Source organism: Lepidothrix coronata, unplaced genomic scaffold (assembly GCF_001604755.1).
Source record: "Lepidothrix coronata isolate B3197 unplaced genomic scaffold, Lepidothrix_coronata-1.0 Scaffold20, whole genome shotgun sequence".
Taxonomy (NCBI): domain Eukaryota; kingdom Metazoa; phylum Chordata; class Aves; order Passeriformes; family Pipridae; genus Lepidothrix; species Lepidothrix coronata.
The window spans coordinates 3,073,264-3,098,910 of record NW_016690200.1 but is presented as its reverse complement, the minus strand read 5'-3'; positions in this window follow the sequence as shown (position 1 = coordinate 3,098,910).

Here is a 25,647-nt window from a genome sequence, read left to right as displayed (position 1 = left end):
TAGAAATTATCAAGAATGAACATTTAGACATCATCTGTCTTCCTAAAAACACTTGTCTGAGTGTATTAAGAAGAATATTATTGCAGCATAGATGTTGGCCACTTGGAATATGTTTTTCCTGCCTTCTCTTTAAGTGCATTCTTGCTACAGATTTTTTATTTTTTTTTTTTTTATATAGTGTCTAAATGGATTAAAGATTTATTGAATTTTTTTAACTGGAATGATTCTCTGGAGAAGATTGATTTCCCTGCCGCCTCAGATGCAGTTTAATTTTTGTGTTACTTATGAAATAATGAGAAATATACTTCAATGTAATGGGGAGAATCAGTGGCACAGAGCACTGGCGGCGTCTCGCAGAGCGTTGGGTCAACAAGGAGTCGCGCCTCTTATATTTATGAGCTGTGACGGTGTCACAGGGGCAAACTGATTGCCAGAGCCAGACCTAGTGGAGCACACACCCAGCCACCCATAAATCTGTGTACTCTCACTCCTTATTAACTGAAGATCAGGGCTTATTAATTATATATGACTCGATGATGACATGTCTCGTAAAAAAGAAAGAAGCACACAGTGAAACTTGATAGCTTTGCATTAGGCAAGATGGAGACGAGTCTTTTACGAGCCAGCATGGGGTTAGAATAGTAAAATTTACTCCTGCTTAGAGGGTTATATGGACTCAGAGCGTCCTTATGAGTTTTAAATGGAAATTCAGCAATAGATTAACCCTGTGTCAGTCATTTCCAACAGATCGAAAATTACTGGAGGGGAGTAAACAGCATCTGGTTGTTCTTTCTTAGGAAACAATGAAAACCAAAGCAAGAAGCGGACTGAAGGAATCCCAGGCAAAGAAAAAAAAAACATCAGTTATGTAGATTACAGAGGATGCACAGAGGAATCCCCAAATGTGACTGTGATGACCACTTTCCTGGTTGACACAAGGCAGATCTCATACTGTAAACTACCTCCTGACAAGGAGCCAAACCTTGGTAGCAGAGAGAAATAGCAGTTTACACCATCTCTGGGCCAGTGTGGAAGAGAGAACAGGGGGATGGAAACAAAGGTTTGAGAATAGCACCATTTTTAAGCCAGATGTTCTCTTGGAGCCCGTGAGCCATTGAACTAAACCCTCTGAGCTTTGTAAAACTTCTGTCCACTGAAATATTTGGCCCATTATACAGGGCTCAATATTGGGGTCTGAATTAAATCCATTTATAGTAGCTTTTGAGGAGATCTGGGCTGGGTGGAATGCCTCCAGCGAGGAAACTGAGTGTTAATAACCAGCCCAGTGAAGCCTGTGCAAACAGTTAGCCAAAGAAAATACCAGTGCAATGAAAAATAAAACACCTATTGCTCCTGCTTTGCACATGCAAGAAGTCTTCTTGGTCCAGCCCTGCATCAGTCCTTGCACATGGTCTCAGAGTCAAGGACCTGAGTCATATGTCTGAGCATGGCAGGATCAAGTGAAATTTATTCTTAGAATGAATATTATCTTTTGTTTTCAAAACATTTTCAAGATTAAGGTAAGGACTTCTGTTACCCTGATATAACTTTCAAACCAGGTGCTTCCCTAGTGTTCTCAATGCCTCCCTCCAGCATGTTCAGATATGCTTATATATAAAAAAATGAAAAGAAGAAAAAATATAAGTCAGTGTTCAGACACATTAATGGCCACACAAAAAAGAGTAAGTGAATGTTGTGAAGTATTCTCACTTTTTTTTTTCCAATTGTTAAGAAAGACTGCACTGATGCCAGTAATAAATAAAAACCAGCTGAGCACATTTTGGAATTACCGTGGAGCTTTTCATCAACAGAGAAAGCCTAGCCCTGGTGCTGTAATTACATGATACATAGTGCAGTTGTCTTGCCCTTCTTTCTCCTTATATGAACAACCACCACTCTGCCACACTTGCCATATTAAAACAACTGATATCTTCAAATAATTACTTAGTGCTAATCACGCTCTTAAAAATATTCATTCCAAATAATGTATCATTTGTGCTGCAAATGAAGATGCATTAGCTTCTGGAGAGCACCATCATGAACTTTCATGACATCCCCAATGTGCTGTGTGAACTTCCACTGAAAGCCTGAACAGGCTTTAAAGAAGTGCTGTGACTGTTCTGAATTTTGGTGAGTGATGAGGTCTCCATAGCCACAGATTGCTCTTTCCAAAGCCTTTCTTTCTGAGCAGAGAAGATTTTTTATGTGATTGTATTTTTACAGTTGCCTGGCACACAATCACTGTTTCTTGGAGCTGGTTTCAACATTCACCACCCAGCCACAGACCCCAGAGAAGAAACAGAAAAATAATACACTTTAGCAGCTGAAAGATCAAAGCTTGCAGGGGAAAAAAAGGTTTTTGGGGGAAGCTTTGCCTAGATTGGTCCTTGTCGAAGAGATCTATTTCTGTGTTTAGTTTAGGACAAAAAAAAAGGTGTAGCTTTTGGCTTGTGACCACGAGTGTCTGTATTGCCATAGTTTGGTGACTCCCCGCTGTCGGCTGTACATTGGCTTCAGGATTTATCTGGCTGGTTTCACTTCCCATTGTGGGAGGAGAAGTGAGTGCACACGTCTGGTTACTGCAGCTCAGCTGTAGCTCCTCAGGTAGTAAGTCCTTCTCTTCTGCATGTACATATGTGCCTTAGCATTGCCTGACGGAAAACACCGTTTTTGGGCTCCATGGATGTGTGTGTACCCCTAAAACATGAATTAACTCAGAGACTGCTAAGGTGGTGTGGGACTGAATCACGTAGTGCACCACTAGAAGTTACGACTGGATTTGTTCAGCCTGGAGAATAGATGACTCAAGGAAGATCTTTTTGCTGTCTACAAGCACCTAACGGGAGGATGTAAAGAGCTCAACTCTCCTCAGAGGTGTGTGGTGACAGGACTAGAAGCAACAGGCTCAAGTTGCAAGATGGGAGATTCCATTTAGGGTTAGGAAAAGTTTTTTACCAGGAATGTGATGAAATGCCATATTGATCACCATAACTGGTCTACTCTGGCCTCCAATCGGGAGGCCTGGAGACACGCCATCTATAACGCAGCTGTCTCCTTCGAGAACACACGCAGGATCACTCTCGAGGAGAAAAGGCAACGCAGAAAGAACCGTGTATTGCAGAATACACCATCTAAGGAGTCTTTCTGCTGTGCCTTTTGCAATTGGATATGTCTGTCACGTATTGGCCTCATAAGCCACCAGCGTACCTGTAGCAAATGTGGATAGAGCCTTCCCAAATCTTCGTTCTCGAAGCCTAGCCATGATGATGAAATGCTGGTGGAGGTTGTCCAGAGCAGCTGGGGCATCTCCACCTTGGCACGGTTCATAATTTGGCTGCACATGGCCCATTGACTTCGTTGAGGCCGCAGGGGATGAGGTTTTACTGGCTATTCAGCAAGCCCAGTTCTGGCGTTTCTTGCTTCCTTGGAAACTTCCTATAGCTGAAGGATGTTGTATTTTCTGTGTTATTTTGAACACTGCTCCTTAAGCCCTGCCCCTTGAGCTGGCCTCCAGCTGCCACCCTGCACACCAACCAGCTGCTTAGTGTCAGAGTGTTTTACTGACACCCCATCAGTGGAGTCACAAGGGCTTTCCAGGCCCACTGCTGAGCCTGCCAGGACCTTTCAGCTGCTTCCCCAATACTCCTGCCTGTTTTGGACGTACCTCAGTGCAAACAGAGACCTCAGAGATTGGCACAGAGGAGAGATGTTAGCTGAATTGACCCTATTTTTTTTAAGAAGTTCAGAGCTTTCTATACCAAAAGGGGGAGTTTCCTCCTTGCTGGAAGGAGGATGCCACTTGTGCATCCTGCTATGTGGTTGTTAAAATGTGCCCAGGAAAGCAATATTGGAGAGGCTCTCAATGAAACCTGAAGCATCTCTTTGGAGTCAGTGTATTGCTAATTTGCTCTCAGAGTAAAGAAATAACCCATGGTTAAACTGGCACTGAAGTAAGCAGATGTTTTCTGGACAGACTCTTAAAGACCTTCAAAGGCAGCTAAGCCCTAGGGAATGAAGTCAGCCAGGCTTGCCTGGAAATGAGTATCCACAAGCTGAATTTTCACATTTTGGTAATGTGTATAAGTTCATTTGGGTGCTTAACCATCCACTCATCCTCAGATCAGTGCTCCAAAATATTCAGCATGTATGTTCTTGTCTATCTGCTTTATGCCTGATTTTATTAATCTCTCCTTGCTGCTTCATAGCTGCTGTGAGGAGGTATGCAACTAGTGTTTTCAAAAAGCAAAATATTTACCCTAATGTTTTCTTTCTGGAGTTTTGAAACTTCTTTTATTTAAAAATCTCAATTTTTAAATTGAGTAGGAGCACCAAACAGTTAAACCTAAAAAAATTTATTTGAGATTAGAAAGAAATGTGCCTTTAGATTGAGCTTGTGCCTTTATTTATGATCAACAGGAAAGATTGTGGGGGGAAAAAATATTTTGACAATTTTCCTCTCTTTCCGCTGCACCTGTAATTTTTACCTTTCCTTTTTGGATCCCAAACCCAATCTTGCCTTGTTCCCCCAAAGCATATGTGTCCTGTCCTCCCACCTGGGCTGTTTGTGCTTGTGATGGCTGCCTGGCCTGGCATCAGTGTAATGAAGCTCCAGCACAGCACGGAGCAGTGTCCTGATTTGGACGGATTTATTCCTGTCCCAGGAGGGAATTTTTTCACATTTTCCACTTAATTCACTGGAGCCCTGAAGAGGAGCACCCTTTGGTCCTACTGAGAGAGGAAAAAAAATAGATCAATATTCATCTTACTTACTAGTCAAAATGCTACTCAGCAAAACTGATCTGGAGTCATCAGCCTCAGTTTTCCTCAATTTACTGGACCCACTTGTTCTTCAGACAGGTCAGCTAAAGTTGTTCTGGGTTTCCCCAAAATGCGAGAGCCTTTTCTGTGTTTGATCATGGGCTGTTCAATATCCTTCCCAAAATGAAAGGGAAAGAGGTTATTTGAGCTGCATAGCACTGAAGGGAGCAGAGGTTGTGGATGTTAAGTGGAGCTTGCAAAAGCAATTTGAGTGAGACGTGGCTCTGGCTGGCAAAGCTCTGTTAGGAAACCACTCAGGCTTTCTACTAGGCATTACAGATTCCCAATTTTGTGAACTTTACTGAAGTAAGGCTAGCAAAGTGAAATGTATTTCCAGGTGTAACCCAGCAAATTTCAGTTTAATGGCTGCAGCAGATCTCTGCCTGCAGAGCTGAACATTGGAGCCTGGAGCTGGAGCTGGGGACAGCAAGTGTTCATCGTGGAGAGGATTTCTGCTCTCTTAAAGGCTGCCTGGGAAAAAAAGATAAATGCCAGTTGTACTTTGAGCTTTCTGTAATAGGAGGATAAAGAAGGAAAGTGGGCAAGAACGAGCCAAAAGCAGAATGGAGTAGGATCAGGGAACAGGGAGGTGTTAATCGTTCTCCCCCTCTTTAGAATGGATAGAGTGAGCTGGTTGCCCATAAATCTCATGGTGTCACAGCACTCTAGTAATAAACTCCATCTCAGGCAGTAAGACAAATGGATCTGAGGAATGCTTCCTTGGCTTCAGTGTTTTGGGTAGTTCTGTGTTTTCCAGTGTTTCAGTGATGAGGCTGGGAGGAGATGGCCTCTGGGTAGCCTATGGCCAAATCCCCATCTGCCCTGAGTTAATGAGTGATGTGGGATGGGAAAAATTGGCAGGAAGAGGGGGATCAGAGCCAGTTTCTCCTGCTATATGTTTTGAAGTGATGGGAGCATAGTGTGGGTGCTTGGCAGAAATTTCATTCGGGTAACATGGTTTATGATGTGACTCTAGTTGACCAGCCAAGGTCATTCTCCTGTGACTGTTGTCTGGAGGGATTGGTAGTCAGTACAACACTGATTAGTGCAGGTGGTGCTTGATCCTGGGCAAGTATTTACGAAGGCCTTCACCTTGGATTCACCCTATGACTTCAATCAACCTCAAACAGCAAACAGGAAGGTTGAACAGGAAGGAGTCACATGGGGCATAGCTGAAGACCCCATCAGTGACTCATAAAACTGATTTGTGTGGCTCTGTGATGGTTGATCACACCCCAACAGCGCCATATCCCTACTCATTTGAGGTGAAATGGGATCATGGGCAACATGGAGATCAGTTGGCCTTGGCTGTTATTCAGAGGATTTTGCTGTTCATGGCCATGTTTGTGATAATCCTGGCACTGTGGAAGGCACAGGGAGATGTGGGGTCTGCCAGTAGTATTTTACAGTGCTGTGCTTGGAATAAGGAGTGAAACTACCAGATGCATAATTCATTCCTAATATTACACTATGAAGCTTTTTGCTGCTTGTCTTCCTGTGGATGTAATTAGTCATGGGAGCTCTTTTTTAGATGTAATTACACCATTAAGCATACTTTCACTTCAACCACAAAAATACATGGTTGGACTCCGTAATTGCACCACTTAATGACGTTGCCACTTAATTGCACGTAAGAGTCTACGAAGCAAACAATGTATGGCTTGGACTCCCTCTGACTCGCTGCTGCTTTGATCTTCAAAGTGGTTGGATTTGATGTTTTCAAGTTTGTGGAGTTTGTTAGTGGTTTGGTGGCTCAGCATAGCCCTGTAGCTGTTGGTGTTGGTGTCCCCAAAGAAGGGAGGACTTTGAGGTCACCCTGGTGAAGGATCAGAAATATAAATAGTGTGGAGGGAAAGACCAGGAGTATAACTGCAGTGTAGAGCATGGCCTTGGCAGGTTGGTGGACCTTTTCGTGGGGACTGGACTGGCTGGAGAGAAGTGTGTCTGTCTTCAGCTGTCCTTGACCTCAGTGATAACAGGTCTTTAAGTGGGTGGAACATCATTTTAGAAGAGATGGCAACTTCAGGGCATATCTAAAAGATGTTTTTGCATGGTTTTGGTGTCCTTCTCATTGGATGGTGTCCCTCACCCATGGATGGCACTGTCTCTGATGGTCCGACTGAGGCAGCTGAAGATGGATGAGGGAGATGTCCCCACATCAGGAGCTGGGTGCACTAGTAAATAGTGGTGGCTGCTGTGCACCCAACAAAGAGTGTTTCTCCAGCATTGCTCATCTAGCTCAGGGATGTGGAAGGATAAGGCTGGGATACAGCCGACTTGGTGTGGCTTTCACTCATATCTCCTGGATTAAAATCTCTTTTCTTACATTTTCAGTCTTTTATGGTTTTGCAATTTGTTTTTACTGCTTGTTTGGAAAAAAAAAAAAAGAAAGTGAAATTGTGTTTATTGTGTTTCTTTCTGTTGAAAGAATCAAATGATGAGTCCAATCTTAGAAAGAAATCAAAACCAAACAACATGAGCCTGGGAGCTGCCCAAGTGGCTCACTTCCTCTGGGTTTCTAAATCAGTATGTGTCCATGAGACATGTTTTTGTTCCCATTTCTTCTATACACAACATTGTGGAAGCTTTAAGTAAAATCTGTCCCTAAATAGGCATCCCTGGGATGTGCAGCTGCCAAAACAAAAATCAGGCAACAAAACTGGGCTCATGTCCTGAAAACAATTTATCCTGTTATCTTTTCCCTTTCTATTTAATGTCTTTTAATTGGTTTTCTTGACACTTTTTTTTTAAAGCAACCCCGTGCCTGGCCAGTGTTTCCTACTCAGTCTTGGGGAGGCTGAAGCCACTTCAGTGCCAGATCAGGGTTTCTGGCAGTGTCCATGTGAGTGCTGTCCCAGGTAAATGCTCCATCTGTAGGGATGGCTGAAGGGTTGGACCTCCATGGGGCTGTCAACCAAGGTGTAAGTTAGTTTTGTGTTTCTTCGTGGCTCATCCTGGTTCTTTCCAAATTGCTCTGATACCTGTTTGGGGAACAGTGCAATGAAGGGTGTATTTGGGCTCATATAATTAAATTACATATGGTTCTGTGAAAAAGCAAAGCTGGAAGTAAAACTTCGCAATAACAGCATCAGCTTGTTGCATTTCCAGTATCTGTCAGTCTGAGCACTAGGAGGACTGTTGGGGAACTTCTAAATTAGTCGACTCTGTCTCCTAGTAAAACCACCCGATTCCTTTTTCTAAAATACATTACTCTTAATTTAGGCATTGTGTAATCATCTGTCCTTCTCACACATGAGCTAAATAAATGTCTGCTTACACAGGATCACCATTTTTAAAAAAAATCTTTATCCACTGCTGCTATTTCAAGGCCTGCATACTTGTCTGGAACAGAATATCAGTGTCTGCAAAGCATAAGAATACTCTTTTTCAATTTTCAAGAAAGTATAGTCTGTAGAAATGCTCAGATTTAAAGCAGATATTTTCTGAAACCTATTACTCTGTTAATCTTGTCATGAAAAAGAGTGACACTGCATGCCTCACATCTCAGAAATAAACACACAATAGACTTCTTATAGGCTGAGGAGACACCAATTCTGAATTTAGGGCCAATATACTACTATTCGTTACAATGCTTTCTTCATCTGCATTTTTATTGTTGTTTTGGTAACCTCTTTGTTCTCCATCTGATTCTCTGAAATTGCCTGCAGAATACCAGTTTATTAAAGGCTACTGCATGTCTGGCAGCAGTCAAGGAGTTTGGAGACAGAAGTTGACCTCTGCCATCAAATAAAGCATAGACAAGAAGTTTCTTCTCTTCAGGGGGGAAGATGAAGGACACAGAAGATTCTGTGCTAACCCAGCTGGTGCCCTCTGAAGCGCTGATGTGAAAAATGGTTGTGTCCTTGGTTATGCACATGGTGAACCAAGAGTCATGTGAACTCAGTAGTGTCAGAGGGGGAAAATTTGGTACAGAACTTGGTACTCTGCTGTAAGCTCCAGCAGCAGTTAGGGAGCTTTTGGCAAAATTCACAATGAAAAGTTATTTAGCAGCTTCAGGACACTTCTTTGTGTGATTTTCACTGAAAAAGGGCCTAATATTGTGTGCAGGTTTCCTGCTTAGCAATGTGAGCCTGTGAACATTTTGCCTCTGCTCGTGCCCTTTGCACGGGCTCCACATCGAGTTCACCATCCAGTTCATGCCCTGGGTCTGCTGCAAAAAATCTTTGCTGGAGTCATGACCATTACATATAGGATTTTCCCAGGATGTGAAAAGCATGGGAATTGTTGCTGCAGTTTATCAGACCTCATCTCTTTCCAAACTAAATGAAAAGCCTAATGCTTTAATCATGCTGCCATTGAGGTCTATACAAAGCTGGGCAGGGAGGCGGGGCTGGGAGTAGTAAACCTCCTACATACCCCACAGTTTGGAGGGGAAGAAGGTGACTGCTGTTTTCTAGAAGGAAGTAATAGAGATGTAAATGAGATAATTTCTGTACTGTGTCTCTGAATGTACCAAAAGTGCGCAGATGAGCATCGCATATGACAATGTATGAAACACCAGTCATGACTGTTTTACTCTGTTGGAGAAATATGGCCACAAACCCAGGAGAACAGCTCTTTACCTTGACACTAGTGAAGTCATAAACTTGTGGCACGACTCTGGGATGTCTAAACTCTTAGCTCAGTGAAAAATTTTGCAGAACTGAGAGTAGTGATAGTAGGTGTTGTTAACAAAATCTAGATTTTCTCCTGTAATACCATATCTGCAGGCTCCTCTCTAAAACAACAAACCCCCTCAGTGGAACCACCAGTTATACAAAATAAAGCAAAAGGAAATTTAAAGCAGGTCTGAGAGCAAGAAGTATTGGTGATACTTAGAACTTGTCTCTGCCGGTGAGTTGCATCCACATTGGCTTTTCTTGAGACTTGTGTTCCTCTCTGTAGAGTCCTAAATACCATCTGTAGATGAGCCAAGGGCATGGCATAGATTCAGCAGGGACAGTTATGTGTCTTAGTTATTACACTGGATACTGATCTAAGCATCTTTTCCAATAGATGAAAAAGTCTTAAGTGTGATCTCTTCCACATCACTTGTCTCTTAGAGTATCTCTTTCCACTCTTCCTCCCCCCCCCCCTTATAAATGTGTAATTTCCTGAAAAAATATTTTCCCCTACACATTTATTTTTAGACTTGTGTTTGTTTACCAGAATCTGTCTGAAGCCTGGCTGGATAGCAATTCAATATCCACTTATTGATTTCCTAGCTCTCATTAGCTTAAATACTTACTCAAAGCAGAGGGTAAGGAGATCTTCATCATTTATTTTAAGAGCATTTGGTTTTAAGATGGTCTTTTGCTATCTGTTGTACCTGAATCAATTTAGAAAGGGACCATTTATATTCTCATTCTCTTTAATGTTTACTTTTTGGCATGAGTGTCTGGTTGTTTCTGTTTTATAGTACTTTGAAACGGAAACTAAGTTAGATATAAAAATTAATGAGCTCAGTGATCGTTCGCCAAAAAAAACATGACACAGAAGATGCATGTAACAAATTAACCCCAGGATTTCCCTGAGAAATACCCTTTCCTTTACCAGAAATAATCAACATGGAACAATGTGATAATTAAGCTTATTATTTTGCTTTTGAGGGATCAGTGTGCTTTTTGGAAAGCAGTATGATCTAAGGCAGCATTAGTAAACCTTTAATGCTCTTCCCAGAGTTGACCTTAAATATTTTCTATTTAAGTGATTTGAATTTTCTGAGCCTCTGGTTGCCATCTATTATGTTTAAAACTCATCTTTTTGTTACAAAATGCTTTCAGACCCATAGGACAGTGCTCTAAAATGCTCTCCAAATGAGAACATTTATATCTGTAGCATGATTTTAAGCCATGATCCAGCCTTTTGTCTCTTCTTGGGTAGGGGACATATTCCCTGTACAGTCTGTATAGTTCAGCAATATATTTTATCCTGGTCGATTGTCATAGCTTACTAGGATCTGGCTTTTCTTACTGCCAAGGCAAGATTTTAGGGACAAAGAGAGTCAAATAGCAATGCCTTTCTTTAAAGGCAGAGACAGGTCCCGCATAGGAAGGTCCAAGAAGAAGAATTGAACACTGAAAGTGGAGAAAATAAGTAGTACTATGAAGATTTTTATTTTTTTTTAAGTTGGTTATTATTTTAATTTGAGACAGGAATGAAGGAAATTTTGAAGGAAGGAAATTAGGGATGATACGAAAATGTTGCAGTCACCACTTTGCATGGTTTTAATACAAACCCTTCTAATGTTCTTCAGCTCTGCAATGAAGAAAAAGCATTTTTCAGGGGGGCACACCCAAACAACAAAAGTGTCTTGACCTGTTCTGTGACTTCAGTGGGTCTGACTGAAAGCCAAGTGATCAGCAAACAAGCTTAATTTTCCAACTTCAACCAATTGTCTAAAAGAAACTGGAAGTTGTGCAAATAAATAATTACACAATTATAGAAGGTACCAGTTGTTACTATTATATGGTTAAATCAGTTATTACGGATTTGAAAACTTAGTTCCACACGACAGATTTAAAATCATGTCTTCTCTAGTTTGCCAAAAGACTCGGCTGAATTGCTGAGTCTGAAGCAGACAAAACCCCTCATGGGCAGCCTCCAATTGCTCACCTCTAGCTTTTGGTTGTGCAAATGCAATATTTACCAAGTGCTTTTAATGTTGGACTCTGAGTGCAAATCTACAGGCACATGCTCATACTTTCAGTATTTTTGATCTTCAGATCCCAAAATGCAAATATCTTTACTGGGAATATATACCATATAATAATACTATAGCTCCTAGCTCACTGTCCTTCCCTTCTCTCCCCCTCTGCTCTTCCCATTTCTGTCTAGAAATGGTGGGATTGCTTTGTATTTTCCAGTCTGGGTGGTACATGGAGTGGTATGTAAAGCCTCAGTGACTGATGGGCTATAAAAAACATCTCAGATATTCTGTGACTTACACTTTTTTAGTGAGCTTGAAGCTTTAATAGGGAACTAATGGTAGATCAGGAGAAATCTTTAGATTGAGGCTTGCAGGGTAGAAATCTTGTTTGTGTTCAGTCCAAAATAACAATGTGTTTTCTGTAAAGCAGCATAAAAAGATTTCCCTTGGACCTGAGGCTCAGGTGTCATCATTCAAGATGCCAGGTCATTGTATTGAGGAGCTTGTATAGCAACTGTCTTCACTGACATCTGTTTACTGCAAAGCACAAAGGAAGGGGGAGATGAGCAGATTTTGAAGGTACATCTGCAGAAGGACTATATTCTTTTTTTATATTATAAAAATTACAAAGGTCAGGCTGCAAGTGAGAATAATTTATTATGAAACTTCTGCAGTAAACAGCTAGCCAGAATACATAAAATTTCACTAGAGGAAGATTTATTGAAGCAGTGTATTTTTTACTGGGAGAATATAATTGCAAATAAATGCAGTGCTCTATAAAATATCAGAAGGGCAGAATGGCATGCTTCCAGCTTTCAGTGCTGAAGTCTGATGAACAAATATTTGAACAGAGAAGGGGGTGGGAAAGAAGAAGAAAAGACCCATAGCATTTACATGGGCAGATTATTTTCATCTTGCAGTTGTTATGTTTCCGTGGGGAATCGGTGGTGTCAGTTGTTTAGAAAATACTGTTGACACAGAAATGTGGGACTTTAAAGAGTAAAAATCAGGTTCTTATCTTGCCAACTCATCTTGTGATGCTGTCAGTCATCAGCAGCTGAGCAGAGCCTTGCTGAGCGTGTTGTTTGCTTTGTTTTTATTTTTCATCCTGGCATCCTATTTTATTTATCTTTATTTCTGTCTTCAGCTTCATGGTAAGAGACTGTCCCCACCCTGAAGAGTCTGTGATCTAAATAGATAGGAGATGGAAAAACAGATACTAAGTCACAAAGTAATCGAATAGGAAAAAAAAATGAAAACCCATGTGTTCCAGCCTCCACTCCACCACCCTGTGTCCCAGGAGCTGCTACGTACTGTAATTATCCATTTCTTTCTGTAGCACTTGTGGTACTTCATGAAGAACCTGAGCAGAGACCTCTCATGGGCTCCTGGCCCTGGGAGTCTGATTGTCATGTAAATCCTTCCTTCAAGGGAGCTGCTGATGTGAGTGGCAGCTATTGATGTGAGGAAAGGCAAAGCTGAGCCATAAATAATGAGCAAAGTATAATGCAGCAAGAGCAAATGTGTTTATGTATTTTGCATGAGAAAGTCACGGGGTTCAAGGCAAACCAAACAAAAAAAGAATCTAAGGATCAGGGACCGTGACCAGCATTGATTCCTCACAGGTTGCTGGGTGGGCTCCATCTCCAGTGCTCAGCATCTGAGTTTTCGGAAGATGGACGAAGAATTCTGCTGCCATAGCACTGCCTCTGTGGTGGGAGGTTTTGGTGGAAGGTTTTGGTGGAAGCTCTGCAGAGAGGTTTGGATGTGAATCCCTCAAGCTGGGGAAATTGGAAATTGGTCTTCCACTGGTGGTGTGAGTGGTCTGGTGGCATTCAGTGCCCTGCTGTGGCATCTGTTCATGTCAGAGTCCAAGCAGGTTGTGTTTTTGTGGTCAATGGGGAGCGGGAGGTACCCCCCATGGTTAATTCCTCTGTCTTTCCTTAAAACAGAGCATCTCTTTTTCCATGGCATAGACTAGATGCCCAATTTATGACCTCTGTGCTTGGGAACTGAATCCCAACCTTCGTATTTGTGTCATGGGGAAAGCAGGTGGGAAGGGATCTCAGGAGGCCTCTCTTCCACCCTCCTGCTTGCATGAGGGTCCATTCTGAGATAAGAGCAGGTTGCTCAGGGCTTGATCCAGTTGGGTCTCTTCCATCTGAACCTGTACTTCATCTATTTCCAATGATCTGCATCCCTTCATAAGACTTACTTTGAGGCCACCTCTTACATGAATCTCCCAGGTTTATATGCACAGGTCAGGGGACTTGGTTTTGGTGTTGTCTCCTCTGGGCAGGCCCAGTGGCTGAACCAAGGTGGCAAAGTTTTTTCCAGGAAATGTACATTAGGATGACATTTCAGATAGCAAAAGAGGTTAGACCGTGTTTCTGAGATCTCTGCTATTCAGTCATTGGTCTTCTGTTTATGTTGCCCTTTAAGCACTAAGTGCTATAGTTCGGGGAGTGTTTTTGGGTGAACAGTGATTTTTAAGTGCAGAGTTTCTGAGTGAGTTTGTACCTGCCAGCCCTACAGAGAGCTGCATCACTGACTGCTTTGAGACAGTTTGCATTTTTTTCATGCTGATGCCAGAAGAATTGAATCTTTTCTGGGTAAAGTGTTGCAGAGAAGAGTCCTTTTGGGTTCTTTTAAAAAGAGATGTCAATGCTTGGTGAGAATCACCTCTAAATGTCTCTTCTCATGTATATTCTTTGTGTGCAGCTTCACTGTGAAGTGTCAATGAGTGCAAACTTTGAGCTCTCCCTTCCTCCTTTAGGGATTCTCTGTATGGGAAGAAAGAAAGAAAAGAAATAAGGAATTTTAGTTCACAAAGAACTCATCAGGAAATTTAAAATCAAGAGTTTGGGCAAATAAATACTGTTTGGATTCCCTCTGTTCACTGCTTGACTTCTGAGCTTTTAAGGCTTGGGATTTCAAAGGTTCTTCCACATTCAATTGAGTAATTGCGAATTTCTTCTTTCTTTCCTTCTTTCTTGAGAAGAGGGAAGTGTGGAGAAAAATCCATCTCTCCTGAGCCTTAACCTAAGCCCCAGTCCTGCTATTGCATAATGATGAGGCATCCCTCATACCCTGATTTGCAGCTGCTGCAGAGAGCAAACCCTACCCCTGAGTGTAGCAGTTGTAAAATGTCCACTTGCATCTATCTGTTCCTTCTGTCTCTCCCAGCAAGATACTACAATTTAGGAATGATGTGGGAGCCTAAGTGTGTTATCCTTGAGACTGACTTGCTCCTGTGGTGGCATTCAGATCTTGTCACCCAGAGAAAGCTCCATGGCTGTAGAGATTTATTGCTGTGACAGATCTTGTCTCATTGTAGAAGAGTCAACCACAACATTTGCTGGATGCAGCTCTGGAGTTTGCCTGTGTGTTTTCACTGCACGGCTTGGTGGCATGTGAGGGTTTTGTTTGGGACCATGCTTTTGGCTCTGGCTGAACTTCCTTCCTTCCTCCGGAGGAGGATTGAAGAAACCAGCCCATGCATGGGCTGTTGTATGAGGGTTACTGTAATTTTGTTTCAGGACAGATCTCACAGTGATGGGAAATGATGCCTTTAAAGGGGAAGACTGATGGGAATAAAAACACCACTAGAACCACAGCCAGCACTTTGCCATGGCAGGCAGACGAGAGACTGTCAGCCCTGAGATGTGGATTCCAAGAAGGAAGCAGAGCCCTGGTCTGCCCTAGCCACAAGTTTTTGTGATAAATGGCTGGCAGTGGTCTCAGAGACCTGTACTTATAATAGCAAATCTTGTCTCCTTTTCGTGGATGGGGCAAACCCGGGGATATCTGGAATTGCAGCTCTGTGCTTGGGAGCCCCGTACTCTGGCATTTCTCTGCTCTGAGCTTTCTGTCCCCCTTGAAATGTCACTTCTGCAGAGGTGGGTGTCACCGAAGTGGCATTTTCTGCAAAGGGCAGGAGGCTGGTGTTTAAGAACTGCAGCCACATCAAATCTGCACGGACACGTACAGTAAAGCAGGCACTGATTTTTGTGCCATGGGACACTGAGGGGATTTGATGAGCTGCTCTTACAGCAGCCACCACCGTGGAATCAAAGAGGAGAGCCCATGTCCTAGCATGGTTCCCAGTGGGAAATCTACTTACTTGGGATTGTTCAAGGGGAAGTATTTAGCACAAGGTGTTTCTGCAGAGTTTGGTTTCTCATCAGCCTTGGTGTAGAATCCTGGGTAGGAAATGATCTGGGGAGGCCACTGGGGATGAGCAATGGCAACCAGCATGCTGGGCCACACCAGGGGGAGGAGTGCCATGCAGAGAGGGAGAAATGGGCATTTGTCATTGTGTCGAATACAAATATACAGTCTCAGGAGACAAGCTGTTCAGCCACCTTTAGGGAAACCAGAGTTCTTTAGCAAGCAGAAGTATTGTAGGAAGGTGAAGACAAGTTTTTCTGTAAACCTAGTGATTTTATTGGGCTTATATGAAAGATAATTTTGTCCCCATGACATAAGGCCTTTAGGATGGAAAACTCCTTCCATTGCTTAGTAGTTAGAACAGTGAATGTTTTCTAAGCCTTGTTTTTTAGGTGGGGTTTTTTTGGAAATGAAAACCAATATGAATTTTCTCAGCAAAGTTTGTTAAAATTCTAGCTTTTTTCTTTTCATTATATATAGTAAAAATGTTGAGAACATAAAATGTTATCAGGAAGTATCTATTTTTTTCATATAAAGGTTTGTGGAAGGAACTCTCAGGCCTGCTTCAGTGCTGTTCTGCAATAACCTATCCATTTACTTCAGAAGCTTCACCGATTAATTTCATAGTTACACTCATTTCCCTTCTTGGAGAGCCCTATATTTAATTATTTTTAATAACAGGAATATGAATCATACTATTCAATATCTTACTATTACTCTTCATCTTTCCAGGGATGTCGGAAATAGAGAAATTTTTGCTTGGCATTTTGATGTCTGTGATGGAAACATAGTGGACAGATATTTTTCTTCAAGAATGTCAGTGCCCACATAGATTTGTGTGCATTGCTTGTAAATTTAACTCAAATTAAAGTAGTGCCTGGAGAGCCACATGAAATTAAAGCCCATTACTGTAAATACATGTGAAAGGGGAATCTCTGCCCCAAGGAGCTTTCAGTGCTAGACCAAGGGTAAACTGCCAACAACCTGCAACCCAGTGGGGTTTAGAGCCAGGGTTCTTGAATTCAATCTTCCAACCGCAAGACCATCTTCCACTTCTAAATATTGTGATTTAAAACTTCAGCCCAGTTTTTCCTGTGTTCAGCACCCACTAGTTCCCAGTAAGTGATGAACATCCACCAGTTCCCAGTATGAAGAGACACTCAAGGGGCACTCTCATTCATCTTTTATAAGGGTTATACACACTGAATATAACTTTCCTGGTACTGTGATCATTTCCAGCAGATTTTCCCAGCTACAAGTCAGTGAGTTTTTTGTTAATAAAGTACAGCTCTCTGTTTTGCTTCTATCCCCTTAGAAGATGTTGTTTTTGTTTTGCAGGCTGATCTCTGATATCCTGCCTTTGGGCTATATCCTGCAGATAGTCTCAGACGGTACCCTCCTCCAAGTCACATCACATAATGACTTGTGAATGAAAGATAATTCAGATCAAGAAAACCAGGAAAGCTCAGTGCAAAAAAATAGTAGCACAGCTCTTATCCAGTTCTTTTTATTCCATGATCTCCAAGGGATCTGTGAAGGAAACTTCATTTATGTATGTTCCTCAGATGGGGAAACACTCAGAAGGTCCAGAATCACTCAGCAAAACAGGAGGGAATCAGAACTAGGCTGTGGGTCTTAAATCTCCTGGCCAATCTCTTATCATGACTTTTTCCAAGATTATTGTTATCTAACAGAAGTTTGCATGGTTATTTTTGTTGTTTGTTTGTTGGGTATTTTTTTCCTCAGTGAACACTGTAGATGTTGATAATTTAGTTTTCCCAATGAGTTTACCAAAGAGATGTGTTGAAAGATGGGACTTTTTTAAACCAGGGCAACTGGACAAATACCTGTCATCAAGAGGATGTCACTGGTGGAGTGTCAGAAGCAGGGAGAATGTTTTACATATTGGGCACAGTGAAGTATCAGTGATCCGTGGCATACTTCAGCTGGAACACATGTCCCGAGTATATCAAACAGTTCTGCCAAACTGATAAAGCCTGAGAGTTTTCAAGGAAAGCTATTTCGTACTATGGATATTACATAAGAACACATTGACTTCTCATTTATTTACAGGGAGATGTATGTAATAGGAACTCTGTTCTCTGCTCTGTGGTTGTTTAAAGGGAACAGGAGAAAGAGGATGTAAAGTATCCTTTTTTCCTTCTGTACTCATTAATCTGCGGAAAATAAGACGTTGCCCCATACGTCCCTTGTATCTGCTTTGCCTGGTATTTCTGGGGGCTTGGCTGCATGCAGCCCTGAGTGCTTTGCTGATTCTGACACAACACAGTCTGTTTAAGATAACAAGTTAAGGAAGCTGAATGCTTGCACTTGTTTGCTGTGTAGGACTGCAGAAAATAAAAAGGGCCATCAGTTGCCAGATTAACACTGGATTCTCTTACTTCTCCTTGGCCAAGAAATGCTCTCTGATATACAGATCATCTGACTGCAGATGCTGCTCTTGAAGCAGGTCTGAAGTTTTTTTCAGGATCTAGATTGTTGCTTTTCTCCCTGTAAACCCGGTTCAGTCCCATACAAGCTACTGCTTGGTAGGAACGGAAGGAAAAGGAGACACCACTGTCTCAGCTTCTGCAGACATTCTTAATGTTTTCATTGTGTTTCTGTCCTTGGTAACCAAGAAATGTTGGTGTTTCATTCAGCCATGAATATTCATTGATCGAGGGGCTTTCTCCTGATCTGTGCTTCTGTTTGTCCATCTGTGTGAAAGGAAGACCAGGATTAAACTGACCACCTGAATTTTCTAAGGAAATTGGTAGCATTGGGTGGTTCCAGTTTTGGGCACCCAGGTCTTTAGTGGGGCCTTGCCTGGGAGGATGGGTGGTTGGACTGTGGTGACACAGGGCTTCGTGCATATCTCATGTAGCATGTGAGGGTTCTGAGTTGTGCCGTTATCTTCCTTCCTCTTTTTATCTTCCCTCCACCAACTTTCAGTATTGCGTGCTTTGAAATAGTTGTTCTTACATTATCTAAAGGGAGATAAAAAAAATAAAAATAAAACATGATCTTTATTGTCCTTAAGGCATTTTGGATCTCTGAAAGAGACTGATCACTGCCAGGGGTCACACCATGCCCAATGGAGAGGGGAAGGAAATGTAATTATACGTATATATATAATAGGTAAATGCTCATTTTCATGCTCAGCAGGTGATTCACGGGAGTCTCGGCCCTGGAAAGTCTGACATACCCACTCAGCTCACCAGAAAATTGTAAATTGGAAAAAATAGTTTTAGGAACATGGGGAACATGGTCTAAGGTTTGCAGTGGGACTTTAGATTTTCCTTACAAATTTTTCAGCATCATACAAGCTAACACGAAGTAATTTCAAAAGCAGACTGATGCAGTATCCTATGTGGAAACTGGTGTTATGGCAGGGTTGGAGGGAGCTCTGTGAGTATAGTTTGCTTTGCTATTAGTTTGTTTACTGATTTTGAGTAAAATGATCAAAATTGGTTTTCTGTTGATTTGGCAGTATCTAACCAGAAATAGAAACTGTTGAACGACCAAAACAACTTGATGTAGGCAGACCAGGGAATCTTTCCTATGTAATCAAACCTCGTGTTATGAGGAATTTGACCCAGGAGAGCTTATTTTACATCTTTCCTTGGTAGGCTCCCGAGGTTGCATTCCCTGAGCTGAGAGTTGTGCGGAAGTGTCACGGGGAACGATAGGCTTGCTTCAAAATTAATTACAGTGAGATAAGGGTTGTGAAATAGAGCTGTTCCTTTTGGAGCTGTCAGCATCTCCATCGTGCTTGTTCAATGGTTGTGTTGCTTTTTGTGGATGTCAAAGGCATCCCCAGTTGTTAAAACCACTTTTGTCATTCATCCCAACCACACGGGGTGTGGAGAAATCTCAGTCTACTCAATGACGTTGAGATTTGGAATTTCTGTGCCATATTGTAAATGTTTTCTCCATTTGCCCTTTTGCTGGAAATGTTTGAGGCCTGATATGTTCTGAATACTGTCTGTGAATTTCTCTGAACTAGGACTGTGAAGACCTCATGGGTTTGTGGCTTCCATGTGATAAATCCAGCCAGGATCTCCCAAATAAAAAAAAATCCTCACTCAATAGGTCTCTCTGACTTAACTTTCTGAAGGAGTGTATTGGAAGAGTTGTTTGACTGAAGTGACTCCTCAATTGCTCCCACATAGGCAGCTGGTTTGGAAGTAGTTACTAAAAGTAATGGGGTTGTGGGAAGAACAATACTTCAATCTGACAGGTTTGGAAGTTACATAATTTTTAATGGTTTGAAGAGTCTGTCACTTATTAACAGTTATTGAATAGCTTAAAGAAATAAAGTGTTGAGAAAGTTAGAGACTAAAAAGATTAAATTAGTGCCTATTACTATTTTTACTGTGCAACCCCATCACTTCAGGCATGAACCCATCTTCCCTCCTCGTGGGGTTCACTGTCCCTACAATATTTGGGATTTAATATGGGATATTTGGTCTGTCTCTGCCTCTGTTTTTCCATCAGTTAAATGGAAAAATATATGCCTTCTTTTGCAAAACACTTTGGGATATAAGGAGAAAAAAAAAAGAGAGAAAATCAAAGTACTATTAATTATGGTTATTTTATTTACTATTTTATTGATTTAATGCCATCTTACTGTTAGTATCAAAGATTCTCAGGGAGGTTTCCTAGAAATTCAGTATCTCCAAGAGAAGGAAAATTCACAGAGAACAAAGAAATCAGAAAAAAAAAAAGGTCTCAGAGATTGGATCTTATTAAAGGAGATGATAGAAAAGAGCCTTAGACATCTTTCAAAATGTAAATCATACTTAGAGGACACATCTGAAGCTAATGCAATTAGGCATAATGTGAGATTAATATACTTATTTCAAATTATCCTATAATCAACCCTTTAACAAAAGCACTCAGTCCAAAACCAGATAAATGATAAAGATGAACAATGAGAAGGTGAAAGTACTTCAACTGAGTGAAGAGTAATAATAGTCTTGTTGTGGTTTAACCCAGCTGGCAACTAATCCCCACACAGCCACTCGCTCACTCCCTCCAACAGGATGGGGGAGAGAACTGGAAGAGTAAAAGTGAAAAAACTCACAAGTTGAGATAGAGACAGTTTAATGGGTAAAGCAAAAGCTGCACATCTGAGCAAAGCTGAACAAGGAATTCATTCATCACTTTCCAGTGGAGAATCAGCACATTCTCCACCCCTTATTCCATACCATTCACATCATGCTCAGGTACTGCCCTATCCAATACAATCTCTGTAACCACCAACCTGCTTCTCATCCTTTGACATAATACACAGGAATCATTTCCCTAGTCCATGTAGAATGTCCATGAAATGCCTAATGGGTTCATTTTGTCCATGGCTTTAGGTTCCATCTGTCGTGGTCATGACTCAGGACAGGAGAGGTGGTGTGTTGTGTGGAGTTATTGGGTACCAAAGCCAGCTCACGTCGGGTCACTGCTGCACTTCCACTGCTTCTTGTAAGGCTTCTCCATTGCTTAAGGTGGTCCCTCTGACACGTAACTCAAATCATGGGTTGCAACAATTTAAAGGTATTTCCATTACAGTCTCCAACCCTGGTGCCTTTGGGCCAGGTTATAGGGTTTAACATTGCAATGAACTCCTTCCTTTGCTCCTGCTCTGGCTTGCACTTATGCACAGACTTCAGTCCCTGAGGGACTACCTGCTCCAAGTAGAGTCTTGTCTATGAGCCACAGCCTCTCTAGGGATGTACCTGCTGTGATTTAGGCTTATCCACAGCCACAGTCACCTTGGGGTGTACCTGTTCCAGCATGGCTTTACACATGGGCCACAACCACGGCAGTGACACAACCATGGCCATAGATGCTTTGAGATGTACCTTCTCTGGTGTGGCCATATTCATGGCTGTGGACACTTCGGGGTATCCTGCTCCCATGTGGACTCATCCACACGTTGCTTTGACTCGAGTTCCCACTGGAGTTCCAGCCTGTCCAGTGCAGCAGCACAGGCACAGCAGAGATGCCCTGGCCATCTGCCAGCCCAGGCACATCTCTGTTCTGTTGTCAGAATGTTCCCAGGCACAGCAGAGTAAGATGATAAGCCACATGGCAGGACAGCACACAGTGGAAGCAAAAAGCAGTCACTAACAAGCACTAGATTCTAATAATAATTGACAAGCACAGGAGCTTTCCAATTAATAACTAAACAGCAATAACAGCTATAAATTTGATCTAGCATCTTTCAATCAAATCTGTTGTTACCTTGAACGCTTTGAGCCCTATGTTGGTCACAGAAAAGGACTGCCATGGATTCACTCCACTGACAACCCAGCTCCATGCAGCCACTCGCTCATCGTCCCCCGGTGCAATGGGTGAGAGAATCAGAAGAGAAAAAAATGAGAAAACTCTCGAGCTGAAAGTCAAATGGGTGAAGAGATTCTATTTGATGACAGCCTTTACATTTATCCTTTTGTGATTCAGATGTGATTGAGTTTCAGTTATTGAAGTAAACATAGTTTTGACAAATCTGGGCAGTTACAACTCCTCTGTGAAGTAAGATGCAATATATTTTTCATTCTAATCAAATGCAGGAGATGTGAGTATGACTGAATTTTGCAAACGCTGGCCCTACTGCTATAGATGCATATATCAATATATGTGTGTACACAGAGACATTATAAATAATAAATTTGAAAAATGCCTTTCTGCTGTTGTGGCTGAGGAGCAGCCTCAATTTCTGACATTTCAAGTGACACTAAGGGAAGACTGGCTTCTGAAATTATGCTTCCATGAAATGTGAAGCAAGAAATCTTTTTTGTTGGGAGTATTGCTCTTACTGTCTTTAAAAAAAGTGGGGGTTTTGAAAGTAAATGTCCTGGTCCTGTACAAGTATATTTCTCTCTTCTGCTGATTTAACAAGCCATTGTTTGAGCAATCTGCTGAAATAATCTTATCATACTGATGGCTTTAAGACTTTTCTGGACTTTCAGTTGATTGTTTGATTGCACTGATTCTGTAGACTGGATGGGAGGACAACACAATCAATATTATTGTAAATGTGGCTGCTTCTAGCAGCTTTTTAATTTTAAGGTTGTGTAATACTAGAGGTGAAGACAGAGTGCACAAATTGGATTTCAGCTTGACCAATTACTTAAATACATTGTTTTCCCTTTGCCTTCAGTATGTAGCTTTGAATTCTTCTAAATTACTGGTCTCCTTGGAGATCTTGTTTTAGGACATGAATTTACATTTAGTATTGTGTGACTAGAGAAGTCATCACCATATCACAGTTGTTCACTGAATTTATTCCAGAATGGGAATGTCCACAGAGCAAAGCTACCATCTCCAGGAGGACAAGTTGCCATCTCTGTAGGAGGTCTCTACAAAGGTACAAAGGATTAAGAAGGCAGAGAAAACTGATTTTTACAGCTGCCAAAAGAGGTCTGAGACTCACAGCAGAAAGGTGTTGCTGCCTCTCACCAGTGCTGTGATGGGCTCATAGACCTTGTCTGAGCGCTTGGTCTGGTCCTGAGATTTTCCAATCTTAAGGCATGAATAAGTAACAGTAGGGATGGGAGGACAATGTTCCCTGTGCCTTTGTGCCCTCTTTGGAGGGTCTGGTATACAAGACCTGTGTGGGTCGATTGAAAAGGATTCCGATGTGGAATTCAAAAATATACTTTAAAAGTTAATTGAGCTCCTTGTTCATCTAGTCAAAGGCTAGACCAGGAAGGCTTTCTGAGCATTTCAGAGGTGTGCAAGGAATAACAGAGGATTCTTTGGTCTATCAGATATGTCTGCCAGAAAATTTCTTCAAGATACACCATGTGTACTCTTAGATGTGGATTTGGCTTTTGGATGTCATGGACATCTTAAAATCAGAGCAGGCACAGCCTGCAGAGAACACCTGTAGTTCCTTATTCTGCTTATATTAGATGTTATTTCTAATTCTGGTTAATTATTTAATCTATCTATTTGAATCAAAGCAAATGGGTTTAGGAAGCTGTGCTAGCTGCTGTAATTTTTTGGAGATGTAAAAGGAAGCAGTAGCTTCCACCTGCCAACTGAATAAACCAATGTGATTCTCCTAATCTTTTCACATTTATTAAGAAGTAACTAATTATATCACTCAGTACAAATTAATATTGCATCATCATGTTTATCCTTCTGTATTAGAGAGCAATGCTTCTTTACAGAAAGAAGAGAATAATGTAATTAAGGATAAGCAAGTACACTGATGTGAATTTGCCTTTGGTTGAATCCTCTTTGCTTGAGGTTTGGTGAAACTGGCTTAGTATAAAAATGGCTTAAAATTAACTGGGGCCAAATTCTTCCCTCAGCTGTATGGTTGTATGGCTACCTGATCCAGCACATGGGTGTGTACCTACCAGTGAGCTTTAGATCAGAGAATCACAGAATCAGTTAGGTTGGAAAAGACCTCTGAGATCATTGAGTCTAACCCATGACCGAACACCATCGTGTCAACCAGACCGGGGCACTGAGTGCCACATCCAGTCTTTCCTTAAACACCTCCAGGGGTGGTGACTCCACCACCTTCCTGAGCAGCCCAATCCAATGTCTAATCACCCTTTCTGTGAAGAAATTCTTCTTAACGTCCAACCTAAACCTCCCCTGGTGCAGCTTGAGACTATGTCCTCTCCTGTTACTGGTTGCTTGCGAGAAGAGACTGATACCCTCCTGACTACACTCTCCTGTCAGGTGATTGTAGAAAGTGAGAAAGTCATCCCTCAACCTCCTTTTCTCTAGGCTGAACACCCCCAGTTCCCTCAGCCTCTCCTCATAGGACTTGTGCTCCAGACCCTTCACAAGCTTTGTTGCCCTTCTCTGGACTTGAATGGAGTCATGCAGAGTAAAAGACACCTCTGAGATCATTAGAGAATGATCATAATCTTATGATTTTTTAATGAAATAAATGTTTCAGCTCTCCCCATCCACCCAGAGTGGGGCAAATAGACCTAAATGCAAATGCTCAAACTTGTTGACAGTCCCTTCAGAACACAAAAATGGGATTTTCAGGCAGTTTGGCTGAGAACTTATTTTGCTTGTCAAATGAGTGATGCCCAGAATCAGGTTTTCCTCTGTCTCTCCATGATGTGTTCATCTTTCGGATGTTAGGAAGAAATTATTTACTGTGAGGGTGGTGAGGCATTGGAACAGGTTGCCCAGAGAAGTTGTGGATGCCCCATCCCTGGAAGTGTTCAAGAACAGGCTGGATGGGGCCTTGAGCAACCTGGTCTGTGGAAAGTGTCCCTGCCCATGACAGCGGGTTGGAACCAGGTTATCTTTAAGGTCTCTTCCAGTCCAAATCATTTTAGGATTCTGTGATATAATTCTAAAAAAGGGTAGGGACTGAGCCAGTGTTTCTGCATTTCAAGAAGATTTTCCAAGGGTTGAAACGCAAACACCTGAAAAGAAGGAAATAATGTTCACTCATAAATACAGCAAAGAGAATCAGCCTCATCTAAATGCTGTCTGATGTCCTCTGTGCTGCCAGTGGTTCAGGAGGTGCCTATTTCATATGTGTTTTTTTATTGTTACTGTTTTCTGTTACCGTGTGCTGTGTTACTTCTGCTGCCACAGCACCTAGAAAACATAGCTCCTCCTCCAGAGTAAATGCATTAAAGCAAATGTGATTTATCCCCCAAGTGCAGTGAGGCAGGACCACATGTTCACACCAGCTGCTGTCACCTGGATAAGCAGCACTCGCGCCATCTCCTTGCAGCCTGAGCACACACCAAAGGTCTCTCCCTGCTCAGGTCAGGTCACAGTTCAAGATGGATCAGAAACCATGTAAAAATTCCCATATATTTTCTCAGTCTCTAGTGCATCTGTCCTCTTCTTTTTACAGAGTTTTCTTGGCATTAAAGACTGTTTTTCTTGTTGTGAATATCAGTTATTCCACCAGCTTCAGTTAGCAGCTTTGATTTAGACCTATGAGACTGTTCTTATAACTAATCAAAGCTTTTAATAACATTAACTATAGTGACGCCCTTGTAACTTTGCTAAAAATT